Below are 21463 nucleotides of genomic sequence, written 5' to 3' on the forward strand. Positions count from 1 at the left end.
AAAGCAATTGAAGTCGTTGTTTCTGTGTGCAATGGTGGCAGCACATTCAAGGGTGTACCATGGCTGGCTGTTCGGTTTCTGTGGTAATTTCTTGGAGGGTATATAGCTATCTATGCCAATAGTTAATCAATCAGTTTAGTAGGAATGCTATATTAGAAATATTCTTTTTAAACATAGAGTGTAGGAGTAGTTCCGATGTGAACGTTTTGGAAACTGTCCCAGTCAGACATGGTGTATTCGTATATTGGGGTTTTGTTATACTTTGTTTTATCTTTATTGAGACAACCGAGTGATCAGAAAACCATAGCAGAGACAGAACTAAGGATTTTTTTTTTTTACAAGGTGGTCAGCACTTATCAAGGCCCGGAAGCCACTCAGGGATAAGGGTTATTGTAAGTACAGTATGTTAGTGTGGATATTTAAAGTGTCTACTTAAGGGGGCGGTTCATCAGGAACTTGTTTGCGTTGGACTTGAAGACATCCAAGTTGTAGTCAGGAGGGAAGCAAGCAGACGGAACAAAGTTCCACAGGTGTGCAGTTCTAAGAAAGAAGCTTTGTTCATGGAATCTACGTTTTGATTTAGGCATAGATAAAGAGTGGGGAAAGTTTTTGACAGTGGATTCAGCTAGACGAGTGTTTTTCGTAAAAGATTGGCGAGGGGGGACCAGAGATTGGAGTTCAGACGAGCACCTGCCATGGAAATAACGATAAAACAAAGATAGGCTTGCAACGTCTCTTCTGTGGGAGAGAGGTTGTAGGGAAGAGAAAAGGGCATCCCCCACTAAGCCACAAAGTCTATTTTGTACTCTGTCAAGGCAGGATAGGCTGTTTTTGGCAGCTCCTGCCCAGATATGGCAGCAGTATTCCATCCTTGGACGTACTTGGCTTTTATATAGATAGAGAATTGCATCATTAGTGAGATATCTTCTAGAGCGGTAGAAGGATCCCACCATCTTTCCAGCGACCTTGGCAACAGACTTGATGTACGTGTTCCATTTCAGATCAGGAGTGAAGGTCAAGTCCAGAAGCTTGTCAAAACATGGAGCCTCTCCTAGACGAGAGCCATCCATTTCAATTGCAGTGGTGTAAGCAATGCAACCCGGAAGCACATATAAGGTAAATTAGGATCTTCTCTAGAGATATCCCTGCCACATGGGAAGCCATCTTTAATGTAGGCACATATTCCATGGCCATGGCGATCTTGGGGGTCAGATTTAGATGTTAAATTAGAGTATCTGTTAATTAAGAACTCATCTAGGGAAGTGGTCGGCCCTATTCCAGTTTCGCTTAGAAAGAATATGTCCGGTGTGGTCTCCTATAATTGGGTTTCAACCTCTGGAAGGTTGGAACGTAGACCCCTGATGTTGGAGAAGGAGACATAGTAGTAGGGGTCTACCTTGAAAGATGGGGTTCTAGGTTTATTCGAGTTTTTTTTCTGGAGATGTTTTATGTTGAGGTTTTGAGATTTGTGGAACAGGTCGGCATACTTGGTTAGAGCAGTACAGAAAGGGAAAGTAAGAGAGAAAAAGACAGGAATTTTTTTTTTTTTTGTAGCACATGTTCAGGGCATGTTAGAAAAAGAGGTAGTAGAAGACTTGCAAATGGGTTTATTAACAATCTGTGTTAAGCAAGGGAGAAATGATTAGAAATAATGTAGAATAAAATAATAATGTAGAATAAAATAATAGAATAATAGAATAAATAAAATAATAGAATAATAGAATAATAGAATAAATAAAATAATAGAATAATAGAATAAATAAAATAATAGAATAATGTAGAATAATAGAATAATAATAGAATAATATAGAAACCTTCCAAGTGGGTTTATTAACAATCCGTGTTAAGCAAAGGAGAAATAAGCAAGGGAGAAATCATTAGAAAATCTCCCTTCGTCATCTGTTTTGTTTGAGTGGACAAGCTATTCAACACTGTGAACATTGAAAACTTCACAAACGTGAATGCTGGCTAAGGGATGAGCAGACAGTATATGATCAATATCAAAGATAGCTACTCCATCATTGTGGTACAGGGCAAATATAAATGCTATGCTATGCACTACTTTAAACCACATGTAGAGATGTTTGGGCTTTTCTTTGGAGATGACCCTGCCACTGAGGAAGATATCCTTAATGTAGGCACATATTCGATTTGAGGGTTGGATTTGTTTGCGAAGTTAGATGGAAAAATTGACTAAGTAATGCAGTTGAATTAATGCCAGTTTCTCACAAGAACAACAGGTCAGGTTTCGTTTCCCGCAAGTAAATTTCAACCTATGATGGAATGTAGACCCCTCATGAGGTTGTGGAATTTGTGGAAGAGATCAGTAGAGTTATTAAGAGCAGGACAGAGAGGAAGGAAGAGAAAAAGAATAGGGACGAAAGAATATGTTAAAAAGGAAGGCTTTGTAGACAATATATGGCATAATCACGTTTGATGCCCCAGTTCTCGTAAGATCACTTAAGCAATGTTGAGCCTGGCCAGTACCAGATGAGTGACCAATCGGGACTTCCAGGCATTGTATGTGCTCTCCACTAATCTTGACATTGTTTCCAGTCCTCCTGGACATCTCTTTGCCACCGGACTCAAACAATGCTGATTCAAGAATAGTATGGTTGGGGGATTGCACAACCCTTGCCTCACAATTACACACGCAGTTGCCCCTATGGGGGTATTCTTTGTCTTTTGAGACTGAACAGAAACATTGGTAGACAATTGAAAAGGAAAATCCGTAGCAATTTCCACTAATATGGTATTGAGAGATCCAAATGGCAATGCAGCAGTTGATATGACAACCTCCTTTGTAGTTACTACAAAGTTCTGGTCCATGACTATCAAGCGGATAATGTCAGCTCAAAAAAACATTTACCTCCAGCATCCTTATTAGTGACATGGCAACAAGAATAGAATGGAAAGATAATTTAGTCATCTCTAACTATTGCTCGCACAAAACTGCCGACCGAGTATGCAATGTTTTCTCCCCCCCCCACCTTTGCCAGAAATATGACATCTGAGCTTCAATCTATGGTCCCCTCCTCATCAAACTTTCACGAGAAAAACTTGTCTAGCCAAAGCCACTATCAATAATTTTCCACACTCTTTATCTGTGCCTAAACCTAAACATAGATTCCATGTGTGGGAACATGATGAGAATTAGCAGCGAACCGGATGTTAACGTATCCACCATGAGAGACAAAATGAAAAATCGTCTTTTGCGCATGGCTCCACGCATCGCTTCCGCTTGGGAAGAAAAAAAATAAGATAATCACAAAATAATTATCGACCAATGACAGAGTTCCGCGCCTAAAATAACCACCTAAAATATCACGGTCACTGGGAGCCAGTTTGCGACTATAAAAATGAGGGATTTGACGGAACCGAAAAGAGGGAAGAAGAGATTCGCTCTGCTGCGTCAGTGAATGCACGGACAGATTCTCCCATCCGACCTAAACAGATGAAGAAGAAAAAGAAATAAGGCACCAGTGAACTGAAGCCGACTACGCTCTCATATTATGGGCCAAACACCTTCAATTCTAAACAATGCCTAATTCACACAAACCAAAGAAGAGAGGAGGAAAAAGAAGACAAAGACGCCTGGCTGCTAGCTGCTGATGAAAAAGTCACTCGCTTTCCAGTTACAAACCAGGACACGCATCACCGACAGCAGGATGACCGGCCTACCCTAACCCTCTCCATCGTCGAAAAGATAAGTTACATTTTACGAACATCATTCCTTGTCAATTCATACATACCTACAAACATTTTACGAACATTCATTCCTTGTCAATTCATACATACCTAAAAACATTTTACGAACATTCATCTCCTTTGTTAAATCACATTCCATCCTACGAACACTTTGCCTCTCCTAATACAAATTGTTCGTAGTAAATAAAGTCGGTTCTCAATCTTCAATATTCGTCTGTCTTTAATTATATGGAGTCAGAATCTACACACTTCCAACATTTCATGTACTCTTGGTTGTGGCCTCTATGGCATCCTTTCCCACCTCTAATCCCCTTTTCATAAAACTTCGAGGCCATACATGAACAAAGCTTCTTAGAACTGCATGCCTGTGGAACTCTCTTCCGTTTGCCTGCTTTTCAGTTGATTACAATTTGATTGTCTTTAAGTCCAACGTAAACAAGTTCTTGATGAACTATCCCTCTAAGTAATCCCATTTACAAAATTTCCACTACTTATGTATACCCATTAAGCCTTATCCTCGAGTGGCCTCCGAGCCTTGATAAGTGGTGACTCCTTTGTTAAAAAAAAAAAAACAACAAAAAAAAAAAACATCGCGCACTAGTTTGAGATGAGGACTGAGGGAGGGACAAATAGGGGAAGCAAGAGTTTATGCGTTGCCGGGCTTTTCAACTAGTAGTTCCTATTTACAATGACTCCCCACGGGACATAGTTAGACACCAGGGTCGTTTTTTAACGTAGAGAAAAGGAACAAAAATAAAAATTGTCTCAGTCGTGAAGGATTTCTCCTCCACTAAGAGAGAACAAAAAATTGACGTGCAGCAGCAGCAGCAATGAAGAACAGATACTACACTTTGATCTTGTCCCGAAGGCTTTTCAAATTCTTTAATAAAACGTTTGGTACTTATGCAGAATATGAACTGTGCTGAAATAATAGCGTTATTATTTAGAAACCCAATCTTAACACGAAGAAAAAAACTTAAAAAAAAAAAAAAAAGTTTTCCGGGTTTGTATTACTGTACACATAGATTCGAAAAAGTTGTCAAAAAACAAATATATAACAAATAAATGTTATCAAAGGCAAGATAAGTTACTTTTCTACCTAAATGGATATATTTTTTGTGTTTTTATTCAATGTAACATATTTATTTAGCTCGAAAAACATACAGTGTTTACCGATGTATTCGAAAATTCAAAAAAAAAGCTACCATAAAATTGAATTTAACTTGAAAAATCTATCTCCAAAAAGTACGCTCCGTATTCTGCATAAATATCAAACTTTTCTTCGACGATTATTATTTAGAATTAATTTCAGTTTCGTGTGTCCGACGCCAGTTGTCTGTTTACCAGTTTTTGTAAAATCTCTAACGTACTTTCTGTCGAGCAGTGGTCGCGCCTCTCTTCTGCAATCGGATTCAACGCGAGACGACAACCAGTAAAGTCTCATTTCCTAGACAGCAAAAGTGGCATTCTTGATTTGCTTCACGTGTTACGATGTTGTCAGGTTTGTCATTTTAATACTTTCTTCTTGCTTCCAATGCTGTTTATAAATGAAGACTTTAGTGTATTCTAGAGAAACAATTAAAATAAGCCGTTAGATGTATGTATAGCAATTTACACACCGCACCCCCAAAAACTTCAATACTTCTTGCAAAAAAAAAAAAAAAATAAATAAATAAAAAAATAATAATAATAATAAATAAACCAAAAATAATGCCTTATTTAAACTCCTTTTTGATTAGTCTCAAAATTTACGATTTTTAGCGATTTTAATACTAAAATGTATTCATTATTATGCTGATTTTAATCTCGATGATTCGAATTGAGTTGTCTCCCTCTTATTTATAAATTATGGCTGATCAAAACGATGTCTCGCTTAGTAATAAAATTTGATTGTATTAGTTTACAACAAGCAAACAAAAAGGACATATTTTTACGACCTGCCCCTGCGTTGTATAAACACCCCAACCTCCCTATGTTAAGAACGGTTTTCGAGATTAGGTCGTATAAAAATACAAAAAACAAACAAACTACTTGTTGAATTTATATGATTTTTGGAATATGACATCTTCGTTTCGTGAGAAGTACGTACACCATAAAGATTTTTTTTTCTAAATAAGCAATATTTTCATTTCATCTGTGATAAACGAGAATTGAATGATTATTAAAAAATTCTGTTTTGAATTTAACACCAAAATATACATTTTCTTTAAAACTTTCTTGATTGTTTGATACTATGATAAATAGTAAAAGTTAGAACAGATTAAATTATTTCAACACAAAATTATTAAAGTGAGAAACGAAACAATACAAAACTGATACCTATACAGATAGACCCCCCATGGCGGTCAATATCGTCATCTTTGTAAAATCCGGTAACGAGTTACGACGACAACCGAAAAACGATCACATGAAATTAAACCCTGGTTCCCAAAACGGAAAATAGCGAAAACATTTTCAACAGAGATTAGAGCATTCCTGTAATGACCTAGTCCCTATTGATTGCGGTGTAATGCTGGTTCTGTGCAGTTCTAGGAGGTTCACCCTCTCATGGTGTGCTTTCTCTTATCGAGGCCCAGAGGCCACTCGAGGATAAGAGTTATAGAGTGTACAGTAGTCAATGGCCTCAATGGGACAATATCAATATAATGAGAATGGGTTAGTTTATTGCTAATCGCCCGAGGCGCCCTTACTGGGGAATGCCGACGGGGCTGCCAGGGCAGGTACTTTTTGCAGGTCATTGTACCCCCCCCCCCACCACCCCCACCACCCCGGAGGCCGCTGACTCCTTAATTCCACTTTACGATCCTAGTTTCACAGTTCTTTGCAGTGGGAGAGAAATACCTTGTTTGGTAAATTGTTGCTTTTTATTTATTTGTTTGGGCGTTTAGCAATATGGACAAGAGAACGGAAACGTGGACACATAACAAGTTACCAAAGGCAAGATAAATTACTCTTCTGCCTATCTTAATGTTTTTTTACTTTTTTATTTTTTTTTTATTTTAAAGCGTTTATTTTATTTGAAACACAAGTAGTGCCGATACTGATAGGAACGCGGCCAAAATAAAGTCACAAAGACATTGAGTGGGTGGATTTCTATTTTGTTTAATTTTCGAATTTTGAGCGGTTATCGAGACTCTCCATTGACCGTCTAATGTCAGCCACTTTCTTTTTGTTCTAATGTAATACTCGGCACTAGTGTTTCAAAATAAATAAATAAACGCTTCAAAATAAACACACACACGCACACACACACACACACACACACACACAAACACACCCACACACACAAACTTCAGATTTAGGTAGAAAACTAAGAGGAACATCGTGACTTATCCGAGGTTAATATTTTCCAAAGGCAAAGTAATCAATGAAGTTTAATGAGGTTAATACAGAGTGCTCAATACCGAAGTAGGGCAGTGTACTTTCACCTAACAATCTACATGCTAATCCAAGGAGTTATTTAATGCTATCGTGAGTACTTCTATAATTTATCACCGAAAATGGAGACGCCATTTTTTTCGCGCACCTGTTAATAAACTGTAGAAGTATCCTATCGTGTTACATATAGCTGTTGTAACTTGTTACTCCGGATTTTACTCAACCAATAAGTCCAGCTGCAGCCATGGGGCTTGATCTGTACAAGCACCAACAAAGTATGTGCATTAGTGCAGATGCCTTGGATAGCATTAAATTACCTTAAGGGCAATGCAAACTTTGCTTTCATATAAACTGTATCGCCTGAAGAGATCTCTAGTTACTAGCTGACCGAAATATGCTAATGACTGTGTAGCAACATATCACTGCTTATGTAAAAACATTGTATATATGTGCGTGTTTTTATTTCCCTTTGTTTCTGTTATATTTTTTTATTAGTCACGCCAACATCTTATTTATTTTTGGTCATTAGTAGGTATTTAATCTACAATAGTTAGAAATAACTGTTTTATTTATTTACTAGCGAGGGGTATCCGGCGTTGCCCGGGTGTTTGGAGGTGTGTGTGGCTTTGGGTAAATCAACACTCCGGGGAGGGGGGGAGGTTAAAATAAAAAAAAATGTTTTGGTAGGTAAGTATGAAGATCGAACCCGAACCCTTGAGGCAAAGTTGTAAATTAAAGTGTGAAAAAAAGAGAGCGCGACGGTTTTAATCATTGGCCCACCGCGAGATGCTAACGGTAAGACGTTTGAATTTATTTAATTACTTGGATTTGGCAGGTGCACGTTTTAATGACTTAATGAGGTCAACTTTTGACTGCGGGGTAGCATTTCATTTAGTGCGGGAATGTTTCCCCCTCCCCAATACGTTGGGGGAAACATTATAGGAAAAGGCCTAACCTACATGCGGCGAGCGAAAACTGTTGAATATTTATCTTCCCGAAGTCGAGCAAATTAAATAGACAGGCGAGCTCCGTTGTTAAATCTGAGATATTACGATTTACATGTGATATAAAAAGTTTTAAAAAGTTGTGAACCGACTGACCGCTTCTCTGAAAAAAGCTTTTTTTTGGACATACACAAAAAGCGAACATACATTTTCGCTTTTATATATATATAGACTAGCGAGGGGTACCCGGCGTTGCCCAGGTGTTTGGAGGTGTGTGGGGGGTTAAAAAAAAAAAGTAAGTATGAGGATCGAACCCGAACCGTTGAGGCAAAGTTGTGAAAAAAAAAAAGTGCGACGTTAACCATTGCCCCACCGCGACATGCTTACGGAAACACGTTTGAATTTATTTAATTACTTGGATTTAGCAGGTGCTCGTTTTAATGAGTTAATCAGGTCAAGTTTGACTGCGGGATTTCATTTACTGCTGAACGCTTTTTTTATCCCCCCCAAGATGTTATAGGAAAAAGACTAACCCACATGCGGCGAGCGACAAATATTGAATATTTATCTTCCTAAAATCAAGCAAATTAAATAGACAGGCGAGTTTCATTGTTAACTGTGAGATATTACGATTTATATGTGATATAAAAAGTTTTGAAGCGAGCGACCGCTTTTCTGAAAAAAGCCTTTTGTAGACACACAGAAAAAGCGAACACACATACATACATACATTTTCGCTTTTATATTTATAGAAAGATTTCAAAAGTATGTACAATGTAGATGTCTGGGATAACAGGGAGACGAACAAACAAAATAAAAATAACAAATTTAGTGCTTGTACAAAGAACGGCGACAGATCAAACAAGGAAGATAACTCGTGAAACAAAAGATTTAATTAAATTGTTAGGGGAGAGTACATAATAGTTACAAAAAACTCTCTCCTTCCATGTTAAGAATGGCTTTCTTAAAAAAATAACATTATTTCAGCGCGGTGCAACTGCATAAGTACCAATTGGTAAATTTTCAGATTAGGTCCACCTTCACAATTTTTTTTTTTAAATGACAACTTTTATAGGTTTCCGACTATGCTGAATACGAAAATTGCATAGAAATTTTGCAGAAATGAGTAGTTATCGAGATATGAAAAGTTGCATTATGCATTGTATTCTTTGGCTGCCATCTTTTTTACGCGCGTCCGCGCGCGCCATAAACAAACAGCAAAAATAATACTTCAATTAAGTTAATTAAAATTTGAATACTGTTTAGTTCTGTTTTCATAAATTTATGTGAAAATATTTTTTTAACAAAAAAGAAAGTAATTTAACGAACAATAAGCAAAAATTGAAAGTAATCTCAAATATGCTTTCTAAAGTAAACAATGTGAGTTATGCCCCCTGTTTCTGCAATCTTATTTAAAAAAAAAAAAAAAAAAAATGATCTGTCGCCTATAAAATCAGTGTTTTCATTTCCAGTTTCAAGAACACAAATTTGGTGTGGTCGCCTGTCAGCTGTTGTAACTTGTTACTCCGGATTTTACTGAGCCAATAAGTGCAGCAGCCATAAGCACCAACAACTGAGTAACTGTGTTAATGGATTCGTCCGGAAATCATGTATCCACCCCCCCCTTTTTTTTTTACAGTACTGAGTACGACTGACGATTATGTTCACGTGACCTAGTGTCCCGGAATTTAATATTAGCAATAATAAAAGAAAAATTAATGTGTTGATGTTGGAAGACTCGAATTTTAATATTTCTGTTGTATCAAATATGGGCCACTCTATAACAAATACCAATATATATTTCTGTGTGTGTGAATATATATATATATATATATATATATATATATATATATATATTAGCAAACAGTCAATGAAATATGTTAAAAAACACTTTGAAATGAGTTAAAAACATATTTAATCTGAAAAGGAAACACTAGATAAATGGATAGTCCTTAATCCGCAGAGTTTCGAAGAAATACTCTCCTTCTCATCAGAGGGTAGGAATTTATATATATATATATATATATATATATATATATATATATATATATATATATTTATTTATTATTATTTTTTTTTTTTTGAAAAAGAAATCCAGCAGAGTGCTCAATTAAAAGGAAAATCCGAAAATAAGAGCGTATTTATATATTATATTTTGTGTACAGAAAGTTGTTAGATGAGACAAGTCATTGGTACCGTCGGTTTCAAGCCCGATAATTAGGACCGTTTAAGATATCCATATCAAGCTCTCTTCAGTCAATATATCAAGCTCTCTTCAGTCAATACTCATCTCATGAGTATTGACTGAAGAGAGCTTGATATGGATATCTTAAACGGTCTTTATTATCGGGCTTGAAACCGATGGTACCAATGATTTGTCTCATCTAACAACTTTCTGTACACAAAATACAATATATATATATATATATATATATATATATATATAATGTGTGTGTTGGGACGATTATTCGGAATCAGAACTTTTGAGGGTATCGGAATCGGAAACATTTGTTCCTATTTTCCAATGCCAAAAAACGATTCTTTTAGTTATGTATTTTTATTTGATTTTATTTAAAACAAAATGTTCCACTGCTTGTAGTAATAATAAAATAATAAATATTTATTTAAAACTACCAGTAAAACTAAAAGGTATAAATCACTCCTTACTGGTGTGTTTTATGTTTGAGAAAATATCTGTACATTTAACGTGTTTTCCCTGTAATCGGGGAAAAATAACAATTTTATATTTATTTTTTATAGTTAAATAGGTACTTGTACAGTTTAATCAAGACATTAAAAAATGAAAATATCAAAAAAAAGGTTATATTGTACGTATCCGTTATGGAACAAAGTTCTTCGAAAAAAATTTCATTTAATTTCAAGTAGTTTTTTTTTGTTTTTTTTCTACAGCGAAAAAAACAATTTCTTATGATACTGAGCAAAAGGTTCGATTTTTAGGAAGAAAAGCTAGTATTAGAGATGGGGAGGGAGTGTCGGCGCTTTAACTGGAGTTATTTCCCCGTGGTGTTTCTAAAATTCAAACAAAAATTTTAAAAAATCCAAGATGCCTGCCTTCAACGTGCTGTCATAAAAACGTGTTTTTCCTCTGTAAAAAAAAAAAAAAAACACACAAAAAAAAAACCCTACTCGATCAAATTAAGTGAAATTTTTTTTTCAGAGATCTTCAGTTCAAAACGAATACGTACAATATAAACTTTTTTTTTCGATATTTTCATTTTTTAATGTCTTGATTAAATTGTAAAAGTACCGTTAAATATTTAGAGGGTGTATGTGTATATATTGACGACTTTAAAGTATTCAGATGTACAAACGTTTACATAATTTTATAGGATCCGGTCACCGGCGATGCCTAGTGGAAAGATGGCACAAAACTAAAACAGATTCGTTGAAAAAAACTCCATCCTCTCAAAAACAAATAAAACATATATATATATATATATATATAAAAGGCTATATGTCCGTCTGTCTCCATATTTTCAAACTCTATCTCCTCCGAAACTAAAAGTTGCAGAGTGGCACTAGGGGCCTCAAATGATTGGATTTTCACGGACCGGTTAAAATAGATTTTAAGGGGTCAAAAATGGGTCAAAATTGAAAAAAAAAAATCGTTATACATTTTTTGCATTCATCTTAGTTTATTTTTAATTTTTAATCAGTTTATATATGCATCACGTTGATAAAGTGGTAACGTCACTAACTTTGAATGCTACAGGTTAGGTTTCAATTCTAGCTGATAGCACCCAAATAGATTTTTTTTTTACTTTTGAAATCAGGAATCTATAATAATACATACAAAATCTGGACAAATTAAAATATCATATTTAAGCGTATTTTATGACCGGGCAAAGCCCTTCCCCCTTCCACTAGCACACACACACACATACATATAGATATATGGAAGAATTTAAAGCATTCAGATATACTGATTTAAACACCGATGGCCACCCTCATCCAATTTAAGAAAACAATTTTTTTTGTGAACAAATAAGAATAACAATTAATTTTAAAATAGAAATATTCAGATACATTTTCGTTCACCCCCAAGTCTTATCTGTTAAATCTGATAATGTAACCTTCAATTGAGTTCTCCTCGGTCTCCATTGTCTGATATTTCTTGTACAGACACTGATTATCATTTATCGGGGCTAATGCACTTACTGATCCGCGTTATTTTTTAAATCGTATTTCCAAGTTTAATTAAAGTTTTATATGTTTTTTTTTATTCAATTGTAAGGTTAAATTATAGAATAGGTACAAAACACCCTCGCCTCCCCATGTTAAGAATGGCTTTTTAAATAATAACGTTATTATTTCAGCACGGATCAATAAGTGCACTAGTACCTATTTATCAAACTGTCCCATCACTAATATTAGGTTGGTGCAAAAATAATGTCGTTATTTGATGTTCAACTTTAAGTCAAAAAACATATTTGCATCAACCTAATATATATTATAAATGTCTACCCCATCACACGAGTAAAACGATACCTGCCAGACGAAACCATTTCAAGTGTTTAAGAGAATGGAGAAAACGAATAGCAAGTCAGACCCTCCCTCCAAACCGTCTGAAATGAATTCATGAAGCAGTCCACTTTATTTCCATACTGAGACATTTTCTCCCTTTTATATTGTTCCTCTACAAATTAGTTATTTTTCGTTCTTTTTAAAACTTTCTATGTTAAGGCATTTTTTTTTTTCTGACTCCACGAATAGAGACGTTATTTTTTTATGCCTCGTAGTGTAAACATTGGTGAAGCATATTTTTTATTTTATTTTATCTATATTTTTTGTCTTCATTGTTAATGGAGAGTATACACTCGTCTTCTATATATATAAAAGACAAACGTCTGTGTGTATGTATGTATGTTTGTTTGTAACGCTAAAACTTTTGAAAGACGGAACCAAACTTGACAAATTTGGTATCATATCGAAGCCCCATCACCCGGATGACAAATATCGAAATTTCACGTCAAACGGACCACTAGAAGTTGGTCAACTGATCAGTTATCTTCGAGGGGGGCCCCAAAAAAATCTGTCATTAACGCTAAAACTTGAGATGAAAGATTCCTCTCCCCTAAGAATAAAACATATGTTCAATATCTGCTTTTGTTTTTTTCATTGTTTATACGGTCCCGAGCAACGCCGGGCAGCCCTGCTAGTATTTATAGAAAATAGAAAACTTTTCCTGGAAACGTTTTAAGACGGCACAACCCAAACATGCTTAATGACTTGACCTAGTTGCTGTTAATGTTATGCATGACAAGTTGATACAGCGATTATGAATCACTGAAAACTCCAAATAACAAACCTCAATTTGTTAAACAGACATCGTTGTTGGACCAGCCCAAGGCCATAACCTATATGTACGTATACTGATGTTACGACTCTAGACTAACTAAAATTCTTCTTGCACCGTCTGAGCTAGTGTATCTACCACTAGAGGATCTCAAATCTAAGTCCCACACTATCAGCCCAGCTCCAACCCCTGTTCAATCACTGCAGTGTTGCATCTCTGTGTCTGTTTTACAATTAATTTAATGGAATGTGATCTGATGAACTCCTAGCACTTGTGCCCCTCTCAACGTACATACTCCCGATAAGCAGCAAAACCGAACCTGTTCTTTAGATGCTGGAAGGCCTCCTATTCTAATAGTTTCCTCCCTGCCAAACTTTGGAATTTCTTCCCTATCTCCTGCTTCCATGTATTAACATGCAGAAGTTTAAATGTAATGTGAACAACTGATGCATCTACCACTAGTTTTTCACTCTTAGAGTTTAGGAAACGGTGTCAAATCTAATGTCTCGCACTATCGGCCAAGCTCCAACCTCTGTCTCATCACAGCAATGTTGCGCCCTGTGCATGTTTTACAAGTACTTTAATGGAATGTGCTTTGATAAATTCATAGCACTTATGCTCCCTCAACGTACATACTGCCGAGCAACCCAACAATCAGCAAAATCCCACCCCTTCACTGTTGAGACCAATAGACGCCGAAAAGTCTTCTATTCTAATTTCTTCTCTTGGACTGCTAGACTTTGGGATTTCTCCTTTGTTTTCCGTTTACTAGACTGTACTAATCTGTTGAAGTTTAAATGTAATATGAACTTGCTGCTCAACTCCCTGCAGTCCCCTGTTAGACACAATCGAAATAGTAGCCCCTTATGTCCAAGTGGCAATATGGCATTGTTTGGAGTGGAAAAGAATAAAGAAAATTAATTTGATTAGATTTATTTTTATTTATTTTTTTTAGATCAATTAAAATTAATCTATCTCTGGCGCAGATCTTGGTTTAGATGAAATATAGACAATGTCGCATCTTTAAAAATGAGGACAGAAAGAAATTAAAGTATTGTTCATGTTGTCATTACTATTGTTTTAACACTCGTATAATTTCCATTCTTTGAACTACTGTTCTATTCTTGAGTTTTATTTTCACAACGTTTTGGTTGATTTAACCTCCGACCGTTTTTTTTTAATTTTTTTTTTTTTAAATATTGTTAATGAACAAAACATTCATATTACTTGGAATTTTCGGACTTGTGTGTTATTTTAAAAACATTTCGGCCGATGTAGCCTCTGACCTTCTTCAGGTATATCTTGTTGATCTCGGAAGTCTTTCTGTCAAACTTGGGAATCTCCACTGAATTTCGAACAGAACCTTTTATTTAATCCACAAGGGTAGCATGCTCTTGTTCTATCAGCCACGACTGGGTAAACATCCTAAGTAATTCGCAATGGTATTGTAAGTGCCACACCTTACGCTGTTGTGGATAAAGTATTTGGTAAAATTCAGTTCTAAGTTTCACTCTTTTTATCTCAAATAGTAACCTTTCACATCCAAAAGGCAATATGCTTTTTTGGGTGGAAAAGAGCGAATAAATCATGATTATAAAGTCTAAAACTCATTTCTAGATGAGGTGTTCAATGTAACCGTGGCAGTGAATATAGAGTTTTATGCATTGGCTTTTGATTGGACAAAATCTCCAAACAATTTTACTATAAAAACTCAAACATGGTTTTCTTTCTATTTATTTTAATGTTTCTTCTATACCCAACATATGTGGGTAGACCTTTAAAAGTTAATCTTGTCCTCTGGTCAAAAGGGCCTTAACAAAAACAATGAGACTACTAGACACGACGCCAACATAATACTCTGTTAACTGGACACACACACACACAAGTTAGTAAACACACACTCTCTCACTAACAAAAGAGGCATGCAAGCATATACACATCTACAGGCCTATTTCATTTTCTTGCATGTAAACACATAAAGCACCAGCTGAAACAAACGTGCACCCAATTTCTCCTTAAACGGGAAGCAACTCTTTCAAACAGGAATTTTCTTCAAATTCTTTGAACTCTCATTCTTGCGTTGTTTATATCTAACTGATATACTTTCGTCTATAATAAAATTTCAAAACAAAGCAAAAATAAAAACATGTTCCTCTACAAAAGGTCAAGGGTCAATCAGATTGTCAGTTGGGTAAGAGGATTTGAAATGATGTATGACTTTAACAAAATTTACTTACTTAAAAAGACGTCTCTACAAGTATTTGTTGATATTGACCTTGAAGGCGACCATGTAGTCCACGAGGGGTCAATTTTGTAATAACATGCTCCATAAAAGAGAAGGTCTTGGAAAGAAACTTTTTTTTTTACTATAGTGTTATTGCTTATCGAGGCCTGGAAGCCATTCAAGAACAAGGGTTAATATGTGTCAAGCGAGACAATACTGTGATAATCGGCGGAAATTTGGTAAAAATTAATTATTTAATAGGACGACTCAACAAGAACTTGTTTGCAATGGACTTGAAAACGACCATGTTATAGTCAGCTGGGAAGCAGTTCAGCGGTGTTGTGTTCCACAGATGAACAGTTCTGGTGGAAAAAAAAAGTTTTGCTCATGGAATTTTAGTTTAGTTTTAGGCAAAGCTAGAGAGTAAGGGAAATTGTTGACAGTGATTGTAGCTAGGTGAGTGTTTGCTGCGAATGTTTTACAGGGAGCAGAAACACCACAGAGTAAAGCTCGGTCAAGCACCTGCCATGAAAATAATGATCAAGTAGAGATAGGCTTGCAACATCTGTTTTGTGTGAAAGAGGAAATAGAAGAAATGTACATTTACTATCAGTATCAATAAATTCCCCCCAACTCTCTATCGTTGCCTAAACCTAAACGTGGATTCCATGAACAAGCTTCCTCCCTAGAATTGCCTGCCTGTGGAACTCTGTTCCGCTCGTTTGCTTTCCAGCTGACTACAATATCATTATTCTCAAGTCCAACGTAAACAAGTTCTTGTTCAGCCATCCTTGTAAATGATCTAATTATACCAAATTACTTTTACGAATGATTATTACGCAACTGTCCCAATGACTACAATACACACATTAACCTTTATCCTCGAATGGACTCCGAGCCTTGATATATGGTAATCCCTTTGTAAAAAAAAAAAAAAAACTGAAATAATATGACAATTTGGTTTATCTTTTTTTTTTTTTTTTTTTTTCTTCCTTTGAAGATTGTAACGCTGGGTATGGGGCAGCTAAACCAGCTGCCAACATTGCCCTGCTTTTTTATTGAAACCAACCGAGAGCTCTTTTTAGTATCCTCGTTGTTCCCTTAAGTGCAATTGTCTGGATCTCTTTTGCGCTTGGTTCACCAGGAATATTAGTTAAGTAGGATTTCAGGTTCTTCTTCGTAAGCCCTGTGGCACCTATAATAACTGGTATGATTGAGTTGCTTAGTGATGCAAGTGATAATGTGTTTATGCCAACAAAAGGAAAAGAGAAGGAATAGCTTTGCCAATACTTATGTGCCTACATTACCTTTTGTCTAAAAATAAAAACAAATTACAAATAAAAGTTAATACTTTGTTTTAGTTCAGCTATTTTAAAGGTGATGTTTTGTGATTGCTTTCCCATCTGGCATAGAAAAGTGTTTTATCAGTTAGACTAATTAAATTCGATAGAACATTTGATGTTTTAGACTGAGGCACTTCTATTAAGCTTGACTGTGCATAACCCTCATCCCTTCCCATACTGCCTCCTTATCTGCACTTCTGTCCCAAATGGTGCTAAAGTTATCTCCACCTACCCTTACCCTTGCTCACACACACACACGCACGCACGCACGCACACACACACACACATCCTGAAAACTTTGCGACCGTCTCCAAAATTCACTTCGCATGTTTCACTTTTAATCTGCAGTTCTTCAGGGGGGGGAAAAAAAATTCAGTAGCCCAAATGACTCCTGAAATTTTTAAAGGACCAATTCCAAATAGGAAATCTTCTTCAATCAGTAATAATTTATCTACATAAATAAAACAGATGTATGTGTGCGCGTATGATTGTCTATTTGTGTGTAAATATTTAACTGATAAACTCTTAAACTACTCGTCACATAATCCTGAAATTAACAGAAAATAGTAAACATCCACCAATTATGGTTTATAGCGAGTAAAATCTTTGTTTGAATGGATTAATAATGCTTATAGAGGTCGGCAAATTCAAATGCAAAAATGTTCATTTCAACTTGCCGACATTTGCATTATTAGATTGTGCATGCACAAAACATAGATGAAAGTGATTTCATTTTAAAACTCTCTTTTTTGTCTGTTGGATTAGCTCAAGTGGTAGGCAACACGGCTGGAGTGCTAAATGTTTTGGTTTCAATTCTAGCTGATGGCACCCAGGTTTTCTTTTTTTTTTTTTTTTTACTTTTGAACTCAGTACTATATATTAACTACAATATGATATTCAATAGAGAATTGGTTCTATAATGATGAATACGAAATCTTCATGAATTCAAATATATTTAAGCGTATTTTCTGATCGGCAAGGTTGGATAGACCCCCCTCCCCCGCTAGGCGTATAAATTTTTTTGTAATTTTAATTTTTTTTTACATAGAAGTCACCACTTATCAAGGCCCAGAGGCCACTCGAGGATAAGGGTTAAAGAGTGTATAGTAGTCAATAGGACAATATCATAGTAATCATTAGTAGTGGAATTTTGGAAAATTGGATTTCTTTAAGGAGAACTGTTGTCTCGGTCAGCTTTCTATCCCCCTCCCCCCCACTGCTTGTCTCTGTACCTTTTTTTTTTTTGTCTTTTCAATAAACGTTTCAAAGATACACATCATAATTTCATCCATTTCGCTTTGGGTGATTTTTTTATTTTTAACTTGGAAATATTTTGACGTTTTTTAGTAAAACTAATTTTTGTTAGGTGTTTTTTTTTTTTAATACATTTTCTTTTGTTTTTACAATGTTTATTTTCGTTATGATTTCAAATATTCAGCTTGAAAGGGGTCTGCATATGTAATTTTCCTTAATTTTTCCTTTATGGCATTCGTCCAACCCACAACCCATCATTATAACACGATCTGGCCCACAACGTTGAATGAGTTGCCGACTCCTGTCTTATTTGGATTGGTCGAACTACTGTTCTCATCTTGAGTATTATTCTCCCAGCATTGTGGCCAATGTAACTCCCAACCTTCTCCCTGTGTATCTTTATAATGGCTCTTATTATGAGGGCGTGTCTGTAAATCATAAAGAAAGTTCAATCTTCAGGGATCACTTCAGGGTCTTTAAGATTTCCGGACACGCCTTTCGGTCAGGGTCGGTCTGAAGTCTTTCAATGCAGAGCTAACCCCTCTTTTTCTTAGTAGAGAAAAGGAAACCTGGATTTCACACCCGAGATGAGAATAATTGTCCGAGTAACCAAAATAATACAAAAAAATGTTTTGTTTAAATATCTTGATTTTAATCTTCATAAAAGTGGTGCAAAACTTTTGTTTTGAGAATTAATTTTACTTGTCCCGGGACGGGTATAGTTTTAGTTACTATTATTATTACTAGCAGAACCTGAAGTAAATTCCACAAAATGAGAAATATATTTAATCAACAAACATGTTTTGATAAAGCTATTTTTCTGGATAGTGCAAAAAAACCTTATCCCTTAGTGGCTTCCGGGCCTTGATAAGTGGTGACCACCTTGTAAAAAAATAAAAATAATAATAATTTTTGGACAGAAAAATCATTAGCACACAGCAAATATGAATTTATTAACATTTTTATGAAAATACTGTCCATTGTATTTTAAATATAAAACTAACCCAAATGAGATAAATTAATAAATACTAATAAATATCAAAGTAATATTGTGCTACATAGTTCAATACAAACAATGAAATTACATTGTAAAATACGATATTTAATTTTTTACTACTTTAGTTCAACACCTCTTTGCAGACAATGTCCCCCCCCCCTCTTGTTTCTTTTAAATGTTCCCTTTTTTATATAATGTTTCACTGATTTCTTCGGTAATTGTGCGGTAAGGATTGTACAATCCCAAACCACATCTCTCCTGAATTAGCACTGCTTAAGCCCAGTAGCAAGGAAAAGTGCTAGATGACTGAAAACAGTCGAGATAAGCAGAGAGCACATACAGCACCTAGAATTCTCAAATGGTCACCCATTTTAGTACTGATCAAGCTCAACATTGCTTAACGTCAGTTATCTAACAGGAACCGGTGTCAATGTGAATTATGCTATATATATATATATATATATATATATATATATATATATATTATATATATATATATATATATATATATTGCATTGGAATCAGAAATTTAGAACAGAATCAGGAATTGTATCGGAATTGGGGAAAAATTTTGGGAATCATCCCATCACTAATACGTACAGATCAAAGTTATGTTGTACTGCTATTTATTATCAGTTTCACAGCAAAACTAAACTAACACACGTTTCTAGAAGAATCAAAAAGCCTGAAACAAAGTTAAGTAATAAAGAAAACTCCTATTTACTGAGCATTATTGCAAGATCCAAATGAAATTTCATGAAAAGCAACACTGAAAAACAAAACACAACAGCAAATGGAAATTGACTACTTTAAATAAGACTGGGGGGGGGGGTCAGCTTTGCCTGGTCATAAAATATGCTTAAATATGATATTTTAATTTATCCAGATTTCATATATATTATTATAGTCGTGATTTCAAAAGTAAAAAAAAAAATGTATTTGGGTGCCATCAGCTAGAGTCGAAACTGAAGCAAAACTTTACCATTTCAAGTAGGTGACTTTACCACTGTACCAGCGTGATACGCATATGAATTGATTAAAAATAAACTAAGATGAATATACAAAATGTTTAACGATTTTTTTCAATTTTGACCCTTTAAAAACTACTTTAACCAGCTAAAGACCCATAAAAGAATGGTCCATAAAAAATCCAATCATTTGCGGCCTCTAGTGCCGCTCTGCGACTTTTAGTTACGGAAGAGATAGTTTGAAAATATGGACATACAGACAGACATAGTGAGTTTGATAAATTAGATTTGAATCATTCAGATTCGAAGGTAGTGAAAAAAATGTTTATAAAAAAAACATCTCATTTGTCTGAAACTTTAAAAAATCATACAAAATTTAGTGAGAAGAAATAAACTTTTGCAGTTAGCATTCAATGACAAATATTATCTTCCATTTGGTCGATTTTTTTTTTTTTTTAAATCTAGTTATCTTCTTATCAAAGTTATTGCATAACTTTGATTTATCAATTTATTAATAGTGCTTACAAATTTTGAAATAACTAATTGAAGCTTTGAATATTTTTCTCTCAAATTTTAAGTCCCAAAAGAATCGATCTGCACTAAATAAAAGAACTGTTTATTTTTTTATATATATATAAATATATATATGTATATCTCATACACACATACACACACACACATGACTAGGCAATTCCTACAGCTACATACCTAGGAAATGGAGCTATTAAGCCTGACATAGTGATATGGGACAAGGAGAAAGAGAACAACCTTAAAAGCTAATGTTCCCAATAATGCTGGATTAAATAGAGCTGAAAGGGGAAAAGATAACGAAATACCAAGGTTTTATGTACGATATAAAAGGAAACTGGAATCTTAAGAAGACCTCCATCATTCCAGTAATTATAGGAGAAAAAAACAGACTCATGGAAAAGAATTTCAAAAACTATCTGCCCAATATACTCGGTGAACCAAGTGCAAAAGAGATACAAACAATTGGAATTAAAGGGAACATTAGAATCTAAAAAAAATGTCTTGGTTGGAATGTATGAGATAGTGAGTCGATGTCTTGCATCCGTTGGGATGCCCCATCCCAATCTAGCACAAAATGGTAAGAAAATTAAAAAAATAAAGAGAACTAGTAGTTTGAAAAAGTGGGGGTAATATCTTTCTTTTGAATTTTTTTTTTTATCTACCTCTCTCTCTCTATCTATCTATCTATTTCTTTGATTGCTCTTCTCTCCTTCTCAACTGGTTCAATATAATAGAACGATAACTGTCCTAATTTCAGTGTTTTGTAAAACAACAACCGGTAAAAATTAACAAAACAAAA

The 21463-nt window shown here is 35.1% G+C and overlaps 1 protein-coding gene across 4 annotated transcripts in view; it reads left to right on the forward strand.

Annotated features, from left to right (window-relative positions):
- The first annotated feature begins 4356 nt into the window (after positions 1 to 4356).
- The window catches only part of LOC145242620 (ras-related protein Rab-24-like), an 88847-nt gene continuing 71740 nt past the window's right edge, over positions 4357 to 21463 (forward strand). For 2 of the 4 annotated variants that reach the window (XM_080105735.1, XM_080105737.1), the window contains exon 1: positions 5073 to 5209. The gene's annotated coding sequence lies outside the window, so the exon portion shown is untranslated. Of the gene's footprint in view, positions 5210 to 21463 lie in introns of all 4 variants that reach the window. The other 2 variants (XM_080105736.1, XM_080105734.1) reach the window with 2 other exon arrangements.

The sequence above is a fragment of the Euprymna scolopes genome, chromosome 21, assembly GCF_053919585.1.
Source record: "Euprymna scolopes isolate OS-2025 chromosome 21, ASM5391958v1, whole genome shotgun sequence".
Taxonomy (NCBI): Eukaryota; Metazoa; Mollusca; class Cephalopoda; order Sepiida; family Sepiolidae; genus Euprymna; species Euprymna scolopes.